Genomic DNA, 20,591 nt, shown 5'->3' with positions numbered 1-20,591 from the left:
TTAATTTGGTGGTGCAGCATTACCTCAAGAGTGACAGGGGTGTGCAGGAGATGCTTGCGGTGGCCCGCAAAATTGCTGGACACTTTCGGCATTCAGCCAGTGCCTACCGCAGACTAGAGGCACATCAAAAAAGCTTGAACCTGCCCTGCCATCACCTCAAACAAGAGGTTGTGACGCGCTGGAACTCCACCCTCTATATGCTGCAGAGGATGGAGGAGCTGCAAAAGGCCATTCAGGCCTACACAGCCACCTACGACATAGGCAAAGGAGTGGGGATGCGCCTGAGTCAAGCGCAGTGGAGACTGATTTCCGTGTTGTGCAAGGTTCTGCAGCCATTTGAACTTGCCACACGAGAAGTCAGTTCCGACACTGCCAGCTTGAGTCAGGTCATTCCCCTGATCAGGCTGTTGCAGAAGCAGCTGGAGAAAGTGAGGGAGGAGCTGGTAAGCCATTGCGATTACAGCAAGCATGTAGCTCTTGTGGATGTAGCCCTTCGTACGCTTTGCCAGGATCCGAGGGTGGTCACTCTTTTAAAGTCAGAGGAATACATTCTGGCCACCGTGCTCGATCCTCGGTTTAAAGCGTATGTTGTGTCTCTGTTTCCGGCGGACACAAATCTACAGCGGTGCAAAGACCTGCTGGTCAGGAGATTGTCCTCTGAAGAGGACCGTGACATGCCAACAGCTCCACCCTCATTTTCTTCCACATCTATGGCTGCGAGGAAAAAGCTCAGTTTTCCCAAAAGAGGCACTGGCGGGGATGCTGATAACATCTGGTCCGGACTGAAGGACCTGCCAACCATTGCAGACATGTCTACTCTCGCTGCATTGGATGCTGTGACAATAGAAAAAATTGTGGATGATTACTTTGCTGACACCATCCAAGTAGACATGTCAGACAGTCCATATTGTTACTGGCAGGAAAAAAAGGCAGTTTGGAAGCCCCTGTACAAACTGGCTCTATTTTACCTGAGTTGTCCCCCCTCCAGTGTGTACTTGGAAAGAGTTTTTAGTGCAGCGGGGAACCTGGTCAGTGAGCGGCGAAGGAGGTTGCTTCCTCACAACGTTGAAAAAATGATGTTTATAAAAATGAATAATCAATTCCTCAATGAAGTACAGCACTGCCCTCCAGATACTACAGAGGGACCTGTGGTTGTGGAGTCCAGCGGGGACGAATTGATAATGTGTGATGAGGAGGAAGTACACACTGTAGGGGGAGAGGAATCAGAGGTTGAGGATGAGGACGACATCTTGCCTCAGTAGAGCCTGTTTAGTCTGTACAGGGAGAGATGAATAGCTTTTTTGGTGTGGGGGCCCAAACAAACCAATCATTTCAGTCAAAGTTGTTTGGTAGGCCCTGTCGCTGAAATGATTGGTTTGTTAAAGTGTGCATGTCCTATTTCAACAACAGACCTCTCAACTGCAGCTCATCCCTCCTCTGCGGGGATAATGTCTCCTGTGCTCTGACATGTCACTCTGTGTACTCTCAGCCTCAGGATCTGACACTACAGCTACCATGCCTCTTGTAGCAGCCCTCACTCCAGGGCCTCTTCCATGTGCAGTGTCCCCCTCTCTCTTGGGTTCACTATAGTGGCATGGAGTTCTCCCCCTCATCCAGGGCACACATTCCTTGCCCTGGCTCAGTCACCACGCTCAGACTTCCAGGCAATGCTGGGGGAGCCTGGGAGCTTCCACCCCAGTTCCCCAGCTACAACTCTCCTCTCCTGTGTCTTCTCTCTCTTTCTGACACTTTAAAGATCGTGCCTTTAAATGAAAAAGTCAGTCTTCATTGCACGACTATGTGCAAGTGCAACAGGGACATTTTTTTGGGTTTACAAAGTCAAACAATAACACTACGACCCTGTCTGTCTGGGGTCTGTCAATGACGAATTGTCTGGAGCATGTTTGGAGGAGGTATTGTGGCCCCGGTATCAAATTGGGTACCGGGGCCACCCCACTATGCAGTCCAGATACTTGTTTGGTGGAATTCCGACACGTGGAGGGTTTTTAAATTATATTGTGGCCTCGGTACCAAATTGTGTACCGGGGCCACCACACTACGCAGTCAAGATACTTGTTTGGTGGAATTCAGACCAGTTGAGGGTTTTATTATTATATTGTGTGGACCACTCTATCTATACCACACTACAACTCTATACCACTCTATTTCCTACTTTAATTCTATTTAATTCTATTTCCTACTTTAATTCTATTACTAATTAATTACCATAAAGAGGAACAAAAAAAACCAATTTTACCAAGAGTATAATATGACTTAGACTTACAAACACTACACTTTAAAGATCGTGCCTTTAAATGAAAAAGTCAGTCTTCATTGCACGACTATGTGCAACAGGGACATTTTTTTGGGTTTACAAAGTCAAACAATAACACTACGACCCTGTCTGTCTGGGGTCTGTCAATGACGAATTGTCTGGAGCATGTTTGGAGGAGGTATTGTGGCCCCGGTATCAAATTGGGTACCGGGGCCACCCCACTATGCAGTCCAGATACTTGTTTGGTGGAATTCCGACACGTGGAGGGTTTTTAAATTATATTGTGGCCTCGGTACCAAATTGTGTACCGGGGCCACCACACTACGCAGTCAAGATAGATAGATGCGTATTGCGTATCATAGATAAAGTACATTCAGTGGTGTGGGGCAAATTGAAAAATATTCCAAATGCACTGACATTATCAAAAACAAGAGGTTGTCACACGCTAAAACTCCAACATGTATATGATGGAGAGGATGGAGGAGCAGCCGTATGTGTAGTGTAATGCAGATCTGTTGAAGGTTTTTTATATATTTTATTGTGGTGCCCAGTGCCCACTCCTCTACGCAGTCCAGATACATTTATTGGTGCGAATCATAAAAGTTCAGGGTTTTTAATATATATTGTGGTGACCCACTCCTCTACGCAGTCCAGGTACATTTATTGGTGCGAATCATAAAAGTTCAGGGTTTTTAATATATATTGTGGTGACCCACTCCTCTACGCAGTCCAGGTACATTTATTGGTGCGAATCATAAAAGTTCAGGGTTTTTAATAGATATTGTGGTGACCCACTCCTCTACGCAGTCCAGGTACATTTATTGGTGCGAATCATAAAAGTTCAGGGTTTTTAATATATATTGTGGTGACCCACTCCTCTACGCAGTCCAGGTACATTTATTGGTGCGAATCATAAAAGTTCAGGGTTTTTAATAGATATTGTGGTGACCCACTCCTCTACGCAGTCCAGGTACATTTATTGGTGCGAATCATAAAAGTTCAGGGTTTTTAATATATATTGTGGTGACCCACTCCTCTACGCAGTCCAGGTACATTTATTGGTGTGATTCATAAAAGTTCAGGGTTTTTAATATATATTGTGGTGACCCACTCCTCTACGCAGTCCAGGTACATTTATTGGTGCGAATCATAAAAGTTCAGGGTTTTTAATAGATATTGTGGTGACCCACTCCTCTACGCAGTCCAGGTACAATTATTGGTGCGAATCATAAAAGTTCAGGGTTTTTAAGATATTGTGGTGACCCACTCCTCTACGCAGTCCAGGTACAATTATTGGTGCGAATCATAAAAGTTCAGGGTTTTTAAGATATTGTGGTGACCCACTCCTCTACGCAGTCCAGGTACAATTATTGGTGCGAATCATAAAAGTTCAGGGTTTTTAAGATATTGTGGTGACCCACTCCTCTACGCAGTCCAGGTACAATTATTGGTGCGAATCATAAAAGTTCAGGGTTTTTAAGATATTGTGGTGACCCACTCCTCTACGCAGTCCAGGTACAATTATTGGTGCGAATCATAAAAGTTCAGGGTTTTTAATATATATTGTGGTGACCCACTCCTCTACGCAGTCCAGAAAGATACCTTGTTGCAACGTTTTGGACTAATAACTATATTGTGAGGTGTTCACAATACACTGTAAATTAGTGGAAATGCTTGTTATTGAATGTTATTGAGGTTAATAATAGCCTAGGAGTGAAAATAAGCCCAAAAACTTGATTTTTAAACTTTTTATGTTTTTTTCAAAAAAAATCCGAATCCAATACCTTAAATCCGAACCGAGACCTTTCGTCAAGTGTTTTGCGAGACAAATCCGAACCTCAAAAATAACGAAAATCCGGATCCAAAACACAAAACACGAGACCTCAAAAGTCGCCGGTGCACATCCCTAGTATAATCATAAATGACTATAATGTTGGCAGGTAATATTAATTGAATATTTTATTTTTTTTTCTATGCGCCGTTTGCGAATATATTTTCCGCATAGGTATTGTACGTATCCTGCAGGGTCTGGTCTAGTAGAGCTGAGCAGACCTACGCCTGTAGCCATTACCATACGTACCTTGAGATCCATTCCTTGTTGACTTTGGGAGTATGCAGAGACAATTTATGTGCAGTTCAAAACAAACGCATGATGCGCTCAGTATGCGTAACCTGTATTACATTTATATTATTATTACACCTCATCATACATTCCTATCAGCTATACTGGTAATTTCCTTATGTGTATCATTACATTATAATGTCATGTATTCAGTAGTCTAACAATGGGAGAGATGATCTGGAGAGGAGAGGTGACACCACACAATAAACACAGGATATTTATACCTGTATTATATTTATAATACACATCATTATACATTCATATCAGACAATATGAAGTTAATATACTGGGTTATATCAAGGATAATGACATAAGCCTATGTACGGATCTTTGTTGATTTTTAAGAGAGACAGGGAGATATGATTGACTATGATGCTAGCTATTAGATCAGATTACAAAATGATATAAGAGCACTTAAAAATGGACTGAAATAGGTATTTTGTTTTGTTATCAGAGAAGAAATATAAACCTGTAAAATAATGTAAATGAAATATCACATATAGTTTGCATTTTACTTAGAGTACTACTGCCATCTACTGTCTAAAGTTAGTATTGGTGTCTGAGACTTAAAATGAAATCAATTATCTCAGTTCAGACTGAAGAAGCTATAAAAACAGTACAAAGGGAGAAATACATTTGAATGTCCCTGGTGCCAGAATGGCTATCCAACACTTTAAACAACAATGCTGACATTAAACTAATCCAAGAAATTCAATTCAAAGTTTCTCGCCACATCTGAGCAATAGGACTTATAAACAAACTATGCTGCAGCTGATAGCATACATAGGGGCATATTTAATTGTCCGCGGGATTGCCGAAAATCCCGCGGTCCGCGCAGGATTACCGTTATTACGGTAATCCTGTGCTGAAAAACCGTTAATACGATAATTTACTCGCTGGATTTCAGCTCGCAGCTCCCTGAGCTGCGAGCTGAAATCCAGCGAGAGATTACCGTATTAACGGTAATAGTTTTTCCGCACTCGAACCCGCGGACAATTGAATACCCCCCATAGAGTGACTGCTATACCTATAAATAAGAAAACTCTTTTTACAATCATTACTTCTTTTATTTATCCTCAGGGCAGATATATTATCATTGTTCAGAATCTAGAAAGTACCAAAATCACCATAGCTTCAATTTATGCATCGAGCATGGGACAGAGTGCCTTATTTACATATTTTTTTTATTATTTATCTAAAGTTGACCAAGGTCAAACTATAGTAGGTGACAATTTCAATACTACACTTGATCTCAGGCAGGATCAAACTAATTCATTGTCTTCCTATCAATCCCTTCCCATGTTTCTAGGACACTTGCTTCTCTATTGAAATCACGTAACTGAGATAACTATCCTTTAAGTAGACAATTTACACATTATTCAGTCCCACATAACCAAATAAATCTAATCTTAGTGGACAGATTAACAACCCTGAAACTAATAAAAGCTGAAATCTCACCTGCATCAATGCATTTGGAAATTTAACTACTCCTCAAAGCTAGATGAAACTGTCCCACTAAATTAGGAGCACATTACACAAAACTATAATTCCACTGAAGATTTTGTAATCCAAAGTGACACACCCACGAAGCTACTATTCGTGGTAAACTGATCCACTGCCAGATTGCCTCTCTTACTGCACTACATCAAAGACATCCAAAACATAATCTTAATATAATTGCTTTCAGGGTCAAACTTAACACAATCTTCTCTAAAATGTTGGCTAAAACTCTTCAGTGGGTCTGTCAGAAATTTTGTTAAGGAGGAGGCAGATCAGACAAAAGCTAAGAAATAAACATTCCTGTAATCACATTACTTCAATTAAAAATAACAAAGGAAAATTTTTACGATCACCAAAACATTCTAGATTCTTTTAAAGACTACTACAACTATCTCTATAATATTGAACCTCAAGCAACAGACTATTCAACATCAGAATAAAAAAAATTGAAGAATTCTTAGCTTCTTCACAAATTCCTAATCTAACAGTTGCCGATTTTAATCAAACTATGAAGAAACTCAAAATTGCCTCAGCTCCTGGACCAGATGGATCCACAGTTGGCTGTTATATATTCATCTCTCATGCCTATACTTCTGGGGCTATTCAGCTCTATCCTTGATGATTCTAAATTTGACCCAGCAAGCACGAGGGTTGAAAAAGTATTTATCTCTAAACCTGTCAGGTAACTTAAGGAGCAACTGTAGATTGCTGTAAGTCTTCGGTAATAGAATAAACAAAGTTATTAGACCTCTAGTACTTCCAGATCAGGTTGGGTTCCTTCCCAGAAGGCAGGCTTCTGATAATACCAGACGAGCAATAGATCTTATTTACATCGCCAATAAGCAGAAACTCCCAACTATCATGGTGGCCTTAGATGCAGACAAAGGCTTTGATAGAGTTGGATGGCCCTATATGTGTCAAACATTGCCAACCATGGGTTTTGAAAGGACCTTTTTTAAGAGAAGTGGCTTTGCTTTAACCCATAAGCTTCAATATTAACCACAGGCTTTTGTCATCATCCTTTCAATTGTATAAAGGCACAAGGCAAGGATGTTCTCTTATATTTGCTTTAAGGGTAGTATTTTTTGCAGCTAGACTCAGATATCTCAGGCATAACGGTTGGCCCTTGGGAACATAAAATTTAATATACATGGATGGTGTTTCTATGTCTATCACCATTGCACACATTTCCATTCCCAATCTTCTTCGAGAGCTACAACTGTTTAGGAGTATATCCAATTACAAAGTGAATATCAGTAGATCTGAAATATTAGATCTTAATTTACCTTCCAATATTCAACATAGCTTGAAAACTAACTATGATTTCCATTGGCAGCCACAAAGTTAAAGTATTTAGGGATCTATCTTACTACCGCCCCAGTAGAAACCATAAAATCACACCATGCAAAATGGGATAAATTACTCATATCCTGGATTGGTATAATCACATCCTTAAAAATTAATATTGTCCCACAACTTTTATACCTCTCCCAAGCCATACTTATTTGAGTACCCAAAAATACTGGGGGGTTAATATGGCCCCTATCCATTATACAAAAGAGTAAAAAAGAAAACCAGACACACAATTGTCAAATAAACTTTAATTGAAAAATAATATTGTATATTCTGTAATTTGTTGTCCCCTATGTATAACATGTAACTGTATGTAAAATTATACACTACCCCATATACTCTAACGTGAAACAGACACACACTTTTAAAATAAACTTTAATTGATTAACTGACTCCTTGTTCACCACATATGTAACAATACAAAGGCATTTCTAGGTCAGTCATGTAAAAAAATATACAACTTAAAAAAAATCCCGAAAACAAAGAAACTACCCACACACTGTAAACAATAGTACATCAGTACAGTGTAGCCCCCGTGCATCATCATCACCATTTATTGATATAGTATCACCAATTCCGCAGATCAGTACAGGGAATATTTGTCATTCACATCGGTCCCTATCCCATTGGAGCTTGCAGTCTAAATTCCCTAACACACACACACAGACACATATACAGACACAGACTAGTGTTTATTTTGTCAGCAGCCAACCTACCAGTATGTTTTTGGGGTTTGGGAGAAAACTGGAGCACCAGGAGACACGGGGAGAACATACAAACTCCACACAGATATGGCCCTGGTTGGGAATCGAACACATTACTCTAGCTCTGTGAGGCAGAAGTACTAACCACTGAGCCACTGTGCTGCCCTGTGTATAATGCAGTATGTACATTGTCAGCACACACCACACACCAGTACTGTGTAACATTTTGTGGAGTCAATAGATATACATCTTCTTCTTTTTTTCCTCACAGTTACCCCAGAGGTGAAAGTCAAAGGTCTCCAGTCAGATGGGGTCACAAAGCTTAACTGTTGGGTGTATGGGTTTTACCCCCGAACTGTGGATGTGAAGTGGATGAAGAATGAGATAGACGAGGTTCCCTTAGATGTGGCCAAACAGATCCTCCCCAATCCTGATGGCACCTATCAGACCAGAGTTACCGTGGAAGTGCCAGCCGGGGAGGAGGACAGTTACACCTGTCACGTGGATCACAGCAGCCTGGAGGAGACACTCAAAGTGAAATGGGGTGAGTGTGATCTACACTGGGGTATGAAATAGGGAAAATTACTTTATCTATGATCTTAGATTATGTCCACTATTGTGGCAGGTACATTTTAATTGCATAAGTATTTGGATTCCTCAACACTCATCTTTGCTGTATGCGGACTCATCATACAACTCATTGTTTTACATGACCCAGTATATATTATTCTATTAAACCCTCCTTATGTGTATTACCATAATATTAGTATAATATTTTACTAATAGCTTTCATTACTACCTTTTCTAAACACACCTATTAATTCATATTAAAAATAAATAACAATTTAAGAATTTTGTTTCAACAGTATCAGCAATATGCAAACATAAATCACTTCAACACATAAGTCACTGAATAAATATAACTCACTTTGAAGTGAGGCACTAGTGCTTCAGTGAAATGGGTTTCACTGCCTAATTTTTTTTGAGAGACAACCGGTTGCTAATGGGTTAATAAGGCAATTACACTAAGTGCTACTGCAGCAGACTATCTGGACAAATCAATCAAAATAGACTTTTAGTGCAATTATACATATTGCACAAAAATCATTAGAGATGCAACAAGGATACATTCAACATCTGGTTAGATGTTTTAAAAGAAATGACTGTTGACTAGGGTCACTTTACAATAAACACCTGAGTGCCAACACCTGCCCTAGTCACTGAATATCTGTGCATCACTCAGGGTGTCCCCTAGGTCTCTGCACTTGTCGACAGTGCCTTGAGCCAGCCAGACAGTTTAGCTGAAAAGAAATGACACCTGTATCCGTCACTGTTCAGCGGGATAAGTTTGTGTGACATCCAATGTGTTTAGCATCTTACACATGGGGCTTTTTCAGGAATAAAACAGTGTATGTTGTGCCTGCTATAGGCGGACAATCAGCCACCAGAAGGGTGAGTATTTTAACTCTCCTCCTCATACATATGCAACAGGAGTCTTGGGTGACTCTCGGTATCCCTTCTATAGGTTGTTCCAATTCTATAACCTTGTTATAGTTCATCTCATTCCCAGTGGTGACAATGGAGGTGACAATGGAGAGAGGGCATTGTTTCAACATTGCTAGTTATGTTAAAGTTATGATTAGTTACGCTAATAGTACTAGTTACAAGTTGAAATCTCAAGACATGGAAGATTCTGTAAAATGTCCAAGAATTATTTACATTGTTCTTGCAATATACTGAATGTTATAACTTTTTTGTATTTCACACTATAGTGGTTATAATTGAACACCGTCACACTAAAAACCAAGTTTTTCTTTGTCATCTGTAAACCCATAAACCCATGCAGCAATATTGACCAGCAGTGCAGCAGGCAGCTATTATCAGGAGAAAGGTTTTTATAATGAGCTAGTTCAGACTCGGTTTTGCAGATTTTTATTTATAGAACATTTGGGAAAGGTTCAGAACCCAGACTGTACTTGGCAATGCAGTCCGTCTTTATTACTATGTACCTCTCACCTTTTACAAAGTATTTTGAAGTGAATCTTTGATGTGTGAAACTCATATTTTCGTTCTGAATTTGTCTTTTATCTTTTTCTCAGATCACCGCCCAATCGGTGTGATCATTGGTTCGGTCATCGGTTGCCTTGTTGTTCTGGCACTTGTCATTGCCGGAGTTCTTATATACAAGAGTAAGTGTCATAATTAAAGGGTATTTACTTTTTAAAACTGTATTAATTCTGAAGCTTTTTACATTTATTGGACCTTTAATAAGGTTACTTAATATCATGTTTAATTTGCATTCCTACACATTATCTCAAGGTACCTGGTAACCAGAAAATAATTCTTAATCTAACTGTTTCCCACAGAGTCTCCCAGTTGAGCTACACTGATAAAAAGCAAAGATAAAAGTAAAACTCCAAAATATATAAATGAAAAAGATATAATACACAGAATCACCTTTGAACCCTATAACATTCCCTAAACATATTCGGTATGCAAAAATACTGTAAGAATTGCTGAATAAATATTGGTTTTATTTATGGTATTGTACAAATTGTGTTACTGTAATAAATCCATACTTACCTACTTTCTTCAGCTCCCTTCCGGGAGCCAGCCAGTGGAGGGGGGCGTGAAGGGGCGGGGTGGCCGAAATCGCGTCATTTCGGCCCCGCCCCCTGTGACGTCATGACGCAAATTGCGTCATTTGACAGCGGGGGCGGGGCCAAACGCCGCGATTCACCGGGAATCGCGGCGTTTGGGATCTAATTCTGCCCACTTCACTAGGAAGTGGGGCACTTCCTAGTGAAGTGGGCAGAATTCGGGAGATTGCCACACTCGCCCGGGAGTCCGGGAGACTCTCACAAAATGCGGGAGTCTCCCGGACATTCCGGGAGAGTTGGCAAGTATGAATAAATCACAGTTATGGAAGATTGTAAAATAAAACAAATGCCCAACAATCCCAGACAGAAATATGCAGATTCCCAATGTACCACCACCCACACTTACCACCAGATATATTTTCTACATAAGTCTGTGTCATGTAGTTATTCCATTATACTGGAAGATCACCCTAGATATAACACAGAGTTTGGCCTGTGTTATGCTGCCATTATAAAGAGGCAGTGCTATATTGCTGTAGGTTGGTGACAATGTCATAGCACACAGCACAGCACATATTTGTGCAATAATGTGCCAGAATTAATGGGACGTGCATATGGTTTCCACATTAATGTGATGGTGTCTGCTTGAATACAATATTTTGAATTACCCACAGCAGTTTCTTTACAGATCAAGGATGTCTATAACTAAGTACCTACCAGGCTCACTTGTGCACTTTATTTTACTCCCACATGCAAAAACAAGATTAAACTTTTAAATGCTATTGTCATAAAAACAGTTCTGATATCTGATCAGTTTCATGGTTTAAGACATAAACTGAGCAGAATTTTGAATGAAAGAATCTGAAAAGTTGAATTTAGGAAGAGAGTGACCCTAAGGCTGGCCTTTGACGTGATGTTGTCACTCACTACCAGGCACATATACAGTGGGACTGCAGAGAAGGTAGCACAGGTACTTCTAGGGGCAGTTTCTGAAACCAGAATGTGGTCATCATTGTTAATATGTGGAAGGCGGACAATTATCCAAAATTAAAAGCTCTATGTAGATTGCTACTTGTTTTTTGAGTTTTTGAGTTCTGGTCCCTGTTTCCGATCCCTAAATTTTCAACATCAATATGGGATTCCAGATTACTTGTTCCGGATTCTAACCAATAAATTCTTAGTCACCATAGACTGAAGAGCAAGTCTGCCGTCATCTCCCCAGTCCAAGACACCAAAGGGATCATAGCAACCTGGAGATCAAGCATGCCTTCATAGATCCCCATCAGGGACTAAATGAGAGCCTCCTATTGATCTTCCAGGGAGAGCACTATGTGTTTTGGGAATTCCCTTTCAGCCTCTTGTAAGCTCTGTGAGGTTCACTGAGGTCACGCTCTCTATGGCAGCCATTCTGCATCACCAGAGGGTGATCTCTTGCTGTATGTGTTTCCCTAATAATAAGAATCTCTAAATAATAATAAAGGCAGTAATCTCTTGTGCCTTGACATTCATGACCCTTCTATGCTTCTGATCTGATATAATATGAGAGAGGATGTCCGTAATGTCTTCCTTCCTTGCTAGCCCATTGCATGGCTCACGCATGGGCACCCTCCACTCCTCTAACCACTGTTGACCAGTGTCATCATGAAGCTGAGCATCACTTTGTCACGGGTACATCTTTTTGTTAAATTGCCTGATAAAAGATTTTTTATTGTTGTGATAAGCAGAGATAGAGAATCTTGTTATCAGAGGGGTCTGGGTAAATAGACTCCTAATGCTCTAGGAGTAGATGTAGATCCTATTTACACAACAACTGCTTATCATGATCTGTGAGGTTTTTGTGGGCTACAACTATTCTGCTTTTTTCTAATTCCATCCATTCTGATTATTTCAGAAAACACTTCTGGCTACAGCACCACCAGTAGTAAGTATTCTGGTATATGCTGCTACATACCTCTGTTCAGCCCTATCTGTAAGCAGCATCTGGGAGTGAGTGCAGAATGTGGGACATGTCTTACACTGTAACCAGTATACTGTAATCATTGTACAGTGTGTGAGGGGGCTGCTCTGTCTCTGTAGTGTATATAGTGTAATCATTGTACAATGTGTGTGAGGGGGCTGCTCTGTCTGTGTGGTGTATATAGTGTAATTATTGTACAATGTGTGTGAGGGGGCTGCTCTGTCTGTGTGGTGTATATAGTGTAATCATTGTACAATGTGTGTGAGGGGGCTGCTCTGACTCTGTGGTGTACATAATTTAAGTCTTATTGTACATATAAAAAACATAGTTTGTTCTTTCCACAGCATCAGAAACCTCCTCTGATTCCTTAAATACAACAGTGAAAGCCTGAGTGTAAGTTACTGAACAATATCTGAAATCTCTGCACTCATCTCATCATCTCACCCCATGACTCTATTCCCTCCCAACTTCTCTGCTCCCTCTCCTGCACTCTATGCCTACCTCTTATTCGCCTCTTAAACATGTCTCTCTCCACTGGCCCATTTCCATCCTCCTTTAAACATGCGCTCATCTGACCTATTCTAAAGCAACCATCTCTCGATCCAGCCTCTCTCCAACTACCACCCTATTTCTCTCCTCCCCTTTGCCTCCAAACTACTTGAGCGATTAGTGTACAAACGCCTGTCATTCCATTCTCGACTCTCTGCAATCAGGTTTCTGCCCCCCAACATTCCACTGAAACTGCTCTCACAAAAGTGATCAATGATCTATTTACTGCGAAGACTAGGGGTCATTTCTCCATACTCATTCTCCTGGTCCTCTCTGCAGCTTTTGACACTGTTTGACACCCTTTTCTCCTACACACCCTTCACTCCATTGGCCTTCGTGACAGTCCTTTCCTTTTTCACTTCCTACCTATCATACGGCTCCTTTAGTGTTTCTACCTCTTGCACATCCTCCCCTCCACTCTCACTATCTGTTGGGGTCCCACAAGGCTCTGTTCTTGGCCCTTTACTTTTTTCATTGTACACTTCTTCCCTTAGGGCACTAATTCGCTCATTCGGCCTCCAGTACCACCTCTAAGCTGATGACACCCACATTTATATCTCTTCCCTGGGCTCTCTCCTTTTGTACTATCTTGTGTAACTGTTATTCTGCTATCTCCACATAGGTGTCCCAACACTACAAAGCTTAACATGTCCAAAACAGAGCTTATTATTTTCCCTCCTGCCAGAGTCAACACCTGTCCTCAAATCTCGCTCACTGTCAATAAAACTACATTTTCCTCAGTCTGCCAAGCCCACTGCCTTGATATAATACTTTACTCCACTCTCTGCTTTATTCCTCACATCCAGACTCTCTATCAGTCCTATCAACTCCACCTTAAAAACGTTGCACAATAAACCCTTTTCTTACGCAACATGCTACCAAAACTCTTACCCATTCTCTCATCATCTCCTGTCTTGACTATTGCAACCTCTTGCTTTCAGTCATTCCCGACACCCATGTATCCCCACTTCAATCCATCCTAAATACTGCTGTAAGACTGATCTTCCTCTTTCACCTCTCCACATCTGCTGCACCACTTTGCAAATTCCTACACTGGCTCCATGTGTCCTCCAGAATCAAATTCAAATTACTCACCGTTACCTACAAAGCCCTCAACACCAACCCTGCATCTCAAATCTCATATCACAATACTCTCCCTCCCGCCCTCTTAGATTTACCTCTGACCTGCGCCCTGTCTCGTCTCTGGTAATCACCTTTCACTCCCGCCTACAAGACTTCTCCCGCGCTGCTCCCCACTTATGGAATTCCTTACCACACTCAATCAGACTTTCCCATAGCCTTCAAATCTTTAGAATCTCTTTGAAAACCCATCTCTTTTTTAGAGGTGACCTTATCCCTGATAACACTATTCACATTAATGCACCCTCACAACTGTCCCAATCTCCACTCTAAGCCACAGTCACTCCTCTTGTTTCAGCTGTGCCCTCTTCCACTTAGAATGTAAGCTCTCTAACGAGCAGGGTCCTTCATACCTCTTGTTTTCATATCTGTGTTTATGTTGTCTACCTTGTATGTCTTTGTTTTATGTATGTTCTGTTTTGTACAGCGCTGCGGAGCACTGTGGCGCTTTACAAATCTACGATAATAATAATAATTATAATAATCCTTATGCACGAACTTGACTGAAAATGAGTAATAAAATACAGATTTAAATGTTTTATGGTACAGATGTAATATCTGTATCTTGTGTCTTAGTTTTAGTGACCTCTCTGCTATGACTGTGCTGAAAAACTATAAGTAACTCATTTATACAGTATAGAAGGCGGGAAGCCCCTTTGCAGTTTTTCAAAAACAGGACTGAGTGATATAAACTCACCATTGCTTTGTCTATGATATATTGAGTTTACCTGGGAACTTGAACTTCCAACCTGATTCATTACCTGAATATTTACTGACATTGGATCAAGACTATGAAGGACACTGATATATCGGTACTCTCCTGTATATGCCTCATTTGGTCCTTAGGACTTTTCATGCACTTGTATGTGCCGTATGCAATACTCCCCTCGAAGCCGCCACTGTATGGTAGCTATTGTCTACAACCCCTTTCCTTATCCTACCACACCCCTCACCCTCATCCTCACACTGGGTTTCATGGAGTATTGCAAGTATTATTAGCTCTGAGTGTTTTGCATGAGCAGTTTCTCCAAACTTGCATTTCATAATCCATAAGGATTTTGTCTTATAACGTCAACAGTCTAACAGAACCAAAAATTAAGCAAATTGTACTCCTCACTAGCTTTAAGAGGACCTGGTATTCATTCAAGAATGATCATCATCATCACCATTTATTTACATAGCGCCACTGATTCCGCAGTGCTGTACAGAGAACTCACTCACATCAGTCCCTGCACCATTGGAGCTTACAGTCTAAATTCCCCAACACACACACAGACAGAGAGAGAGGGAGAGAAAGACTAGGGTCAATTTTGATAGCAGTCAATTAACCTACTAGTATGTTTTTTTTTGGAGTGTGGGGGGAAACCGGAGCACCCGGAGGAAACCCACGCAAACACGGGGAGAACATACAAACTCCGCACAGATAAGGCCATGGTCGGGAATTGAACTCATGACCCCAGCGTTGTGAGGCAGAAGTGCTAACCACTAAGCCACCATGCTGCCCTTTCCCACTTTCCATGTGTTTGTCACCCAAAACTGAAGTCTAAGAAATGCCCAGTTGTCTATCCTGCTACTGGTCTTAATCATAAACACAGAGGGTTGTCTATTCTGTTTGCCAAACATTTTCTAAATCATTACTGAACCATAATCCCATGTGATGCATCTTGCTTTGTTACACTGATAAAAGCCCTGCATTTTTTCCGGGGAACCACGTTGTTTCCTGTGTGGTACCTTCTTTCTTTAAATTTTTCAAAAAGCTGGGTGCTAAAAACTTTTTTAGATTTGTATTGCCTTTAAAATAGCATCAGGCCTCTGACACTTCTATTTACTGGGATAACAGAGTTTAGAATGGTATCTGGTTTTAGTATGAAATAAGTTTTTTCCAATAATTTTCTTTTATCTGGTATAATGTAGTGTTAATTTTAGGGCACAATTTTAATTCGCGAAATAGTAGAGGAATCTAATTTCTGGGGATGAGTGTGGTCCCTATCAATAACTTTTGCATATGTGAGGGCATCATAATAATCTCCATTGGTTGTAGGTGAAAAGTGCTTTCTAGGGTGTAGTTTCTTCCTAACCTATTTAATTGTAATTTGTGGTATATTTTTTAACTATGATGTATAATGACTACTTGTAAAGAATCAACAGATTTTTGATAATTAGTTGCATTGATCTGGGCTTTACAGTAGTGTATTTAAATGTGAAAGATAAATTAAACTTGTTGGAAAAGAAAAGTGACAAAATCAAAAGATAAATTTTAATCCACCTTCCAAATAATGAATAGGTCATCTAAGTAATAGCCAAGACAACCACGTTTCCCCCAAAAGTGGCATTCCAGTTTTGCTGATAGTCAAATTTATCCACATAGAGGCCTGCAATACTCAAGGAAAACCTAGTTCCCATGGCTGTCCCCAAAATACCTGTAAGGAAAACCGATTGTCAAACAAAAAAAATGGTGTGTGAATAGAAGAGAATGAAGGAAGTCTAAAAGTAAATCGCATTGCCTGACTAACATCCCATCATCAGCCAAAATAAATTATTTTACTACTAATACATATAATATGTAGAGATGTTCACTGACCCCCGTGTTTTGGTTTTGGTTTTGGATCTGGATTAACTTAGTGGGGTTTTTTTTGGTTTTGGGAAAACCACCCTAACATGTTTTGGTTTTGGATCCCCATTTTTTCCTAAAATTCCTATTTTTTTGCTAAAATCACAGAATTTGTCTTTTTTTGTTCCTACATTATTATTAACCCCGATAACATTAATATCCAGTCATTTTCAGTCAATTTTTGTCAAGTGACAAGAACACTGCTACCCCTGCTGTTTCTGTATGAGCAATGGCACTGAGCAATGTCACTGGACAATGGAGAGTGACAAGAACACTGCTACCTCTGTTTCTGTGTGAGCAATGGCACTGAGCAATGTCACTGGAGAATGGAGAGTGACAAGAACACTGCTACCCCTCCTGTTTCTGTGTGAGCAATGGCACTGAGCAATGTCACTGGAGAATGGAGAGTGACAAGAACACTGCTACCCCTGTTTCTGTGTGAGCAATGGCTCTGAGCGATGTCACTGGAGAATGGAGAGTGATAAGAACACTGCTACCTCTGTTTCTGTGTGAGCAATGGGGCTGGATCTCCTGGGGAGGGAGGTACTTATGGAATCCAAAACCCGTGGGATACAACAACGCAACAATGGCATTTTGCCTCGATTCAGATCCGAGGATGCGCAAAAGTACCGAGCCGGCTCGGGAGCCTGCTCGGATCCCCTTAGTTCAGGTGGACTCGGTTTTCAGAAAACCCAGCCCGAGAATCTCTAATAATATGTAATTTTGTTTCCACTCAAGATCTCTGATGAGATTCTAGATGCGTGTAGTATCTTTAAGGACTTTTGTAAAGTGTTGGATAAATATTTGATTTGTGTTTGATTTTTTACACTGCTATTTTCATATGCATTAGTGTCAGGTACTTTAGAGCCATGATGTATGAAAATCAAAAACAGGGACAGAATCTTCGAAGGAATATGTCTGAGTAATATTCTCATTCCACAGCTCATTCATAAGTTTCAAATAACTGAACTCATTTACATCCAAAATGATGAGGAAGCATTCCCCTGGCCTCTTCTTCTTTAAATATTAAACTTTATTATCATCATATTTCCTTACTTTATTCGTTTGTGATTGATTTTGTACTAATATAATAGATCATCCCTTGTTTAGTGTATATTAGGATTTTAATCTCAATCCATTCTACGTCTCATAGAGTTATTGTTCCTATTGTGTCTGGTGTAAATATAATAATGTGGAGAATTGGAAGTTTCTTTCTTATAGAGTAGAGGTCTGTTATCTTCATATTGAGATGAATATCTCTTTTTGGTTCTATACGTCTTTATTGTATTATGTTCATCATGCATATAGTCTCTTTGGAGTTTTTTGTACTTTTCAGCCAAAATATTTAAAATTCCTCCATCCTCTAATTAATCATTGTAATTTTTATATGAGAAAAGGTTAAATCTTTATATTGAGAATTCTTTAACGCCTTAATTTTACCAACAGTTTGTTCTACTTTCCTTTCTCTGTTTCTCTAGTCTGCGTAGTAAGTGCATTAAAGCAAATGAAAACTGACCTAAAGTGTCATTCACAAGTAGCTGTGGATCATCATTTGTTGATAAGGTTTTGAAAATTCTTAGTCCTTTTTAGTTTGTTTATATTTAAGTGACAAATTATACCACCAATGTTTAATTTCTGCTTTTTAGCAGATTTCTAATTAAATAGGGTTGGAGGTTACCATAGGTTAAAATATGGGCAGACTAGATGGGCCAAGTGGTTTTTATCTGCCGTCAAATTCTATGTTTCTATGTAAGGAATGACAAATTTATAATTGATTGTTAAACATAACAGAAATCAATCTTAATTAGATAATTATTTAGACATATATTTAGACCACTATTAAGACCTCTTTTGTGAATTTGGGATTTTATTCTTTGTCATTGCAGATCCACAAGCCACAAACAAAAGAAATGCTGAGAGATTCCGCATTCATGGACCATGCAGTTTCCCACCCTTCACCCTGCTTGTCTTGTTAGTGCATCTAATGTCATGTACTATAAAGGGAACCTGTCATATATATAGTACATTAGTTTACATGAGACAAATGGCCTGATCTTGAAATTGGGACCTGAATTTGAAGGTTAATCACCAACTAACTCCACCCACAAGAAGCTCCTGTGACTCCACCCCTTTACAATTGTCATGTGACTTTTACCATTACTTCAATACGGCTGTTAAGTCCTCCAGGTACAGAGGATGCTGTATATTACAGAAATCATAGTGATATCAAATGATTTAAAAAAAAATGTGAGATGGCAGCTGATTGTACAGGTCTTGGAGTTATCCAATCAGATGATGACCCTAAATGTAGATACAAAATTATGTCTGGTTCTAAGTGTATATATTTTTTTAAACTTTGTATTTATTGGAAAAACATTTGTATACAGAATAACAATAAACATATTTCAACAACAAACATTATTGTTTTGTTTATATAAACCTGGGAGGGTAGAGGGAGTGGATGCTTTGTGTGTATATTTTGAGTTGCTGTTAACATACATCAGACTCAAAATAGAACATACACATATTTCTGGTATATGGATGCATCTAACTTATACAATATAAATTGGCTAAATTGCAAAAACAAGTACATTTATGTAAAGACAAATTTAATAAAAATCAACAATTGATTTGCAGCACACAATGTTTGCATACATATTAAAAATAATACAACCTATCTATGTGCACACAGTATAACATGCTACTTAATGGTAAATGTGAAATATGACCATAAACCATAAGCATACATGTACAGCCTCCTATAACACTAGCTGAAATAGTATAAGGTTCTGGCTTTTATCTAATTCTACTTTTCAAATTCAGTAAGAATTTTAAATATTAGCTACACCCATGTAGTATCATTTGCCAAAGGTTCACAAATCCCTCACAAATCCACCAAGATGCCTCGTAATTTGGTGACTTGGGTCACTCACTAATAATCTATCATATTATGTTGACTCTTTCCTACAGGCTCAGATTGTGTTTCTCTGACCTTATATACAATATATTACACATTTTCTGAATCTTAAATATGTAACATTGAAAGAGAATTGTTTTCTCCTTACTTGTAGAATAACTGTATAGTTATATACTTCAAGACTGGCATTGCTACAATAAAAAAAAAATCCTCTTCGATGCTGATCTCAGAGTCACAACATGAATTTGTTATACAGTTCATTGAATTTGTTATACAGTTCATTGAATTTGTTATACAGTTCATTGAATTTGTTATACAGTTCATTGAATTTGTTATACAGTTCATTGAATTTTTACTCACAATGCCTTTTGGTTTGATTCGCAGTATTATATACAGACACTTGGGACAGCCATGGGCTCCAGATTTGCTCTGAGCTTTCCAAATTAATATGAGATGCTTTGACCAAGAACACTTTTGAAAGAGCTTATTTGAAGTGAATCTGGTGCTCTATGGCAGATATATTAATGGGGATTCTGCTTCTGTATATAAGTTTGTAGATCAACTTAACAATAATTGTTATAATTTAAAATTCATTAGAGCTTTTCACCAGAAGCACATCAACGTCTTTGATATCACATTCTTGGTACATGAAAAATCTGTAATTTGACCTTTTATAATGAGGTCAATTGCAACAACTTTGGGAGTACAATATACTGGATGTACTTAAAGTATTTTTGTACTAGGCAGCAACTAACATCAATATAACATTCTAAAACAAAATTACAGACACATTGCTCATTAAAGCACCTTTTGATATATCATAGTGGGGCCCTTGCAGTATCACCATCAGAGGAATTGAACAA

At 39.4% G+C, this 20,591-nt stretch overlaps 1 protein-coding gene and 1 long non-coding RNA gene across 3 annotated transcripts in view; both read left to right on the top strand.

Annotated features, from left to right (window-relative positions):
* LOC142102009 (class I histocompatibility antigen, F10 alpha chain-like) overlaps positions 1-20,591 on the top strand; it is a 176,534-nt gene that overhangs the window by 49,330 nt on the left and 106,613 nt on the right. The window lies entirely within an intron of this gene.
* LOC142102013 (uncharacterized) lies at positions 10,064-18,936 on the top strand. The gene is made up of 4 exons (XR_012679182.1): positions 10,064-10,143; positions 12,446-12,475; positions 12,856-12,904; positions 18,698-18,936. It is a non-coding gene; the product is annotated as an uncharacterized LOC142102013 (long non-coding RNA).

Source organism: Mixophyes fleayi, chromosome 9 (genome assembly GCF_038048845.1).
Source record: "Mixophyes fleayi isolate aMixFle1 chromosome 9, aMixFle1.hap1, whole genome shotgun sequence".
Classification (NCBI taxonomy): Eukaryota; Metazoa; Chordata; class Amphibia; order Anura; family Limnodynastidae; genus Mixophyes; species Mixophyes fleayi.
This window is presented reverse-complemented; position numbering and strand designations above follow the sequence as displayed.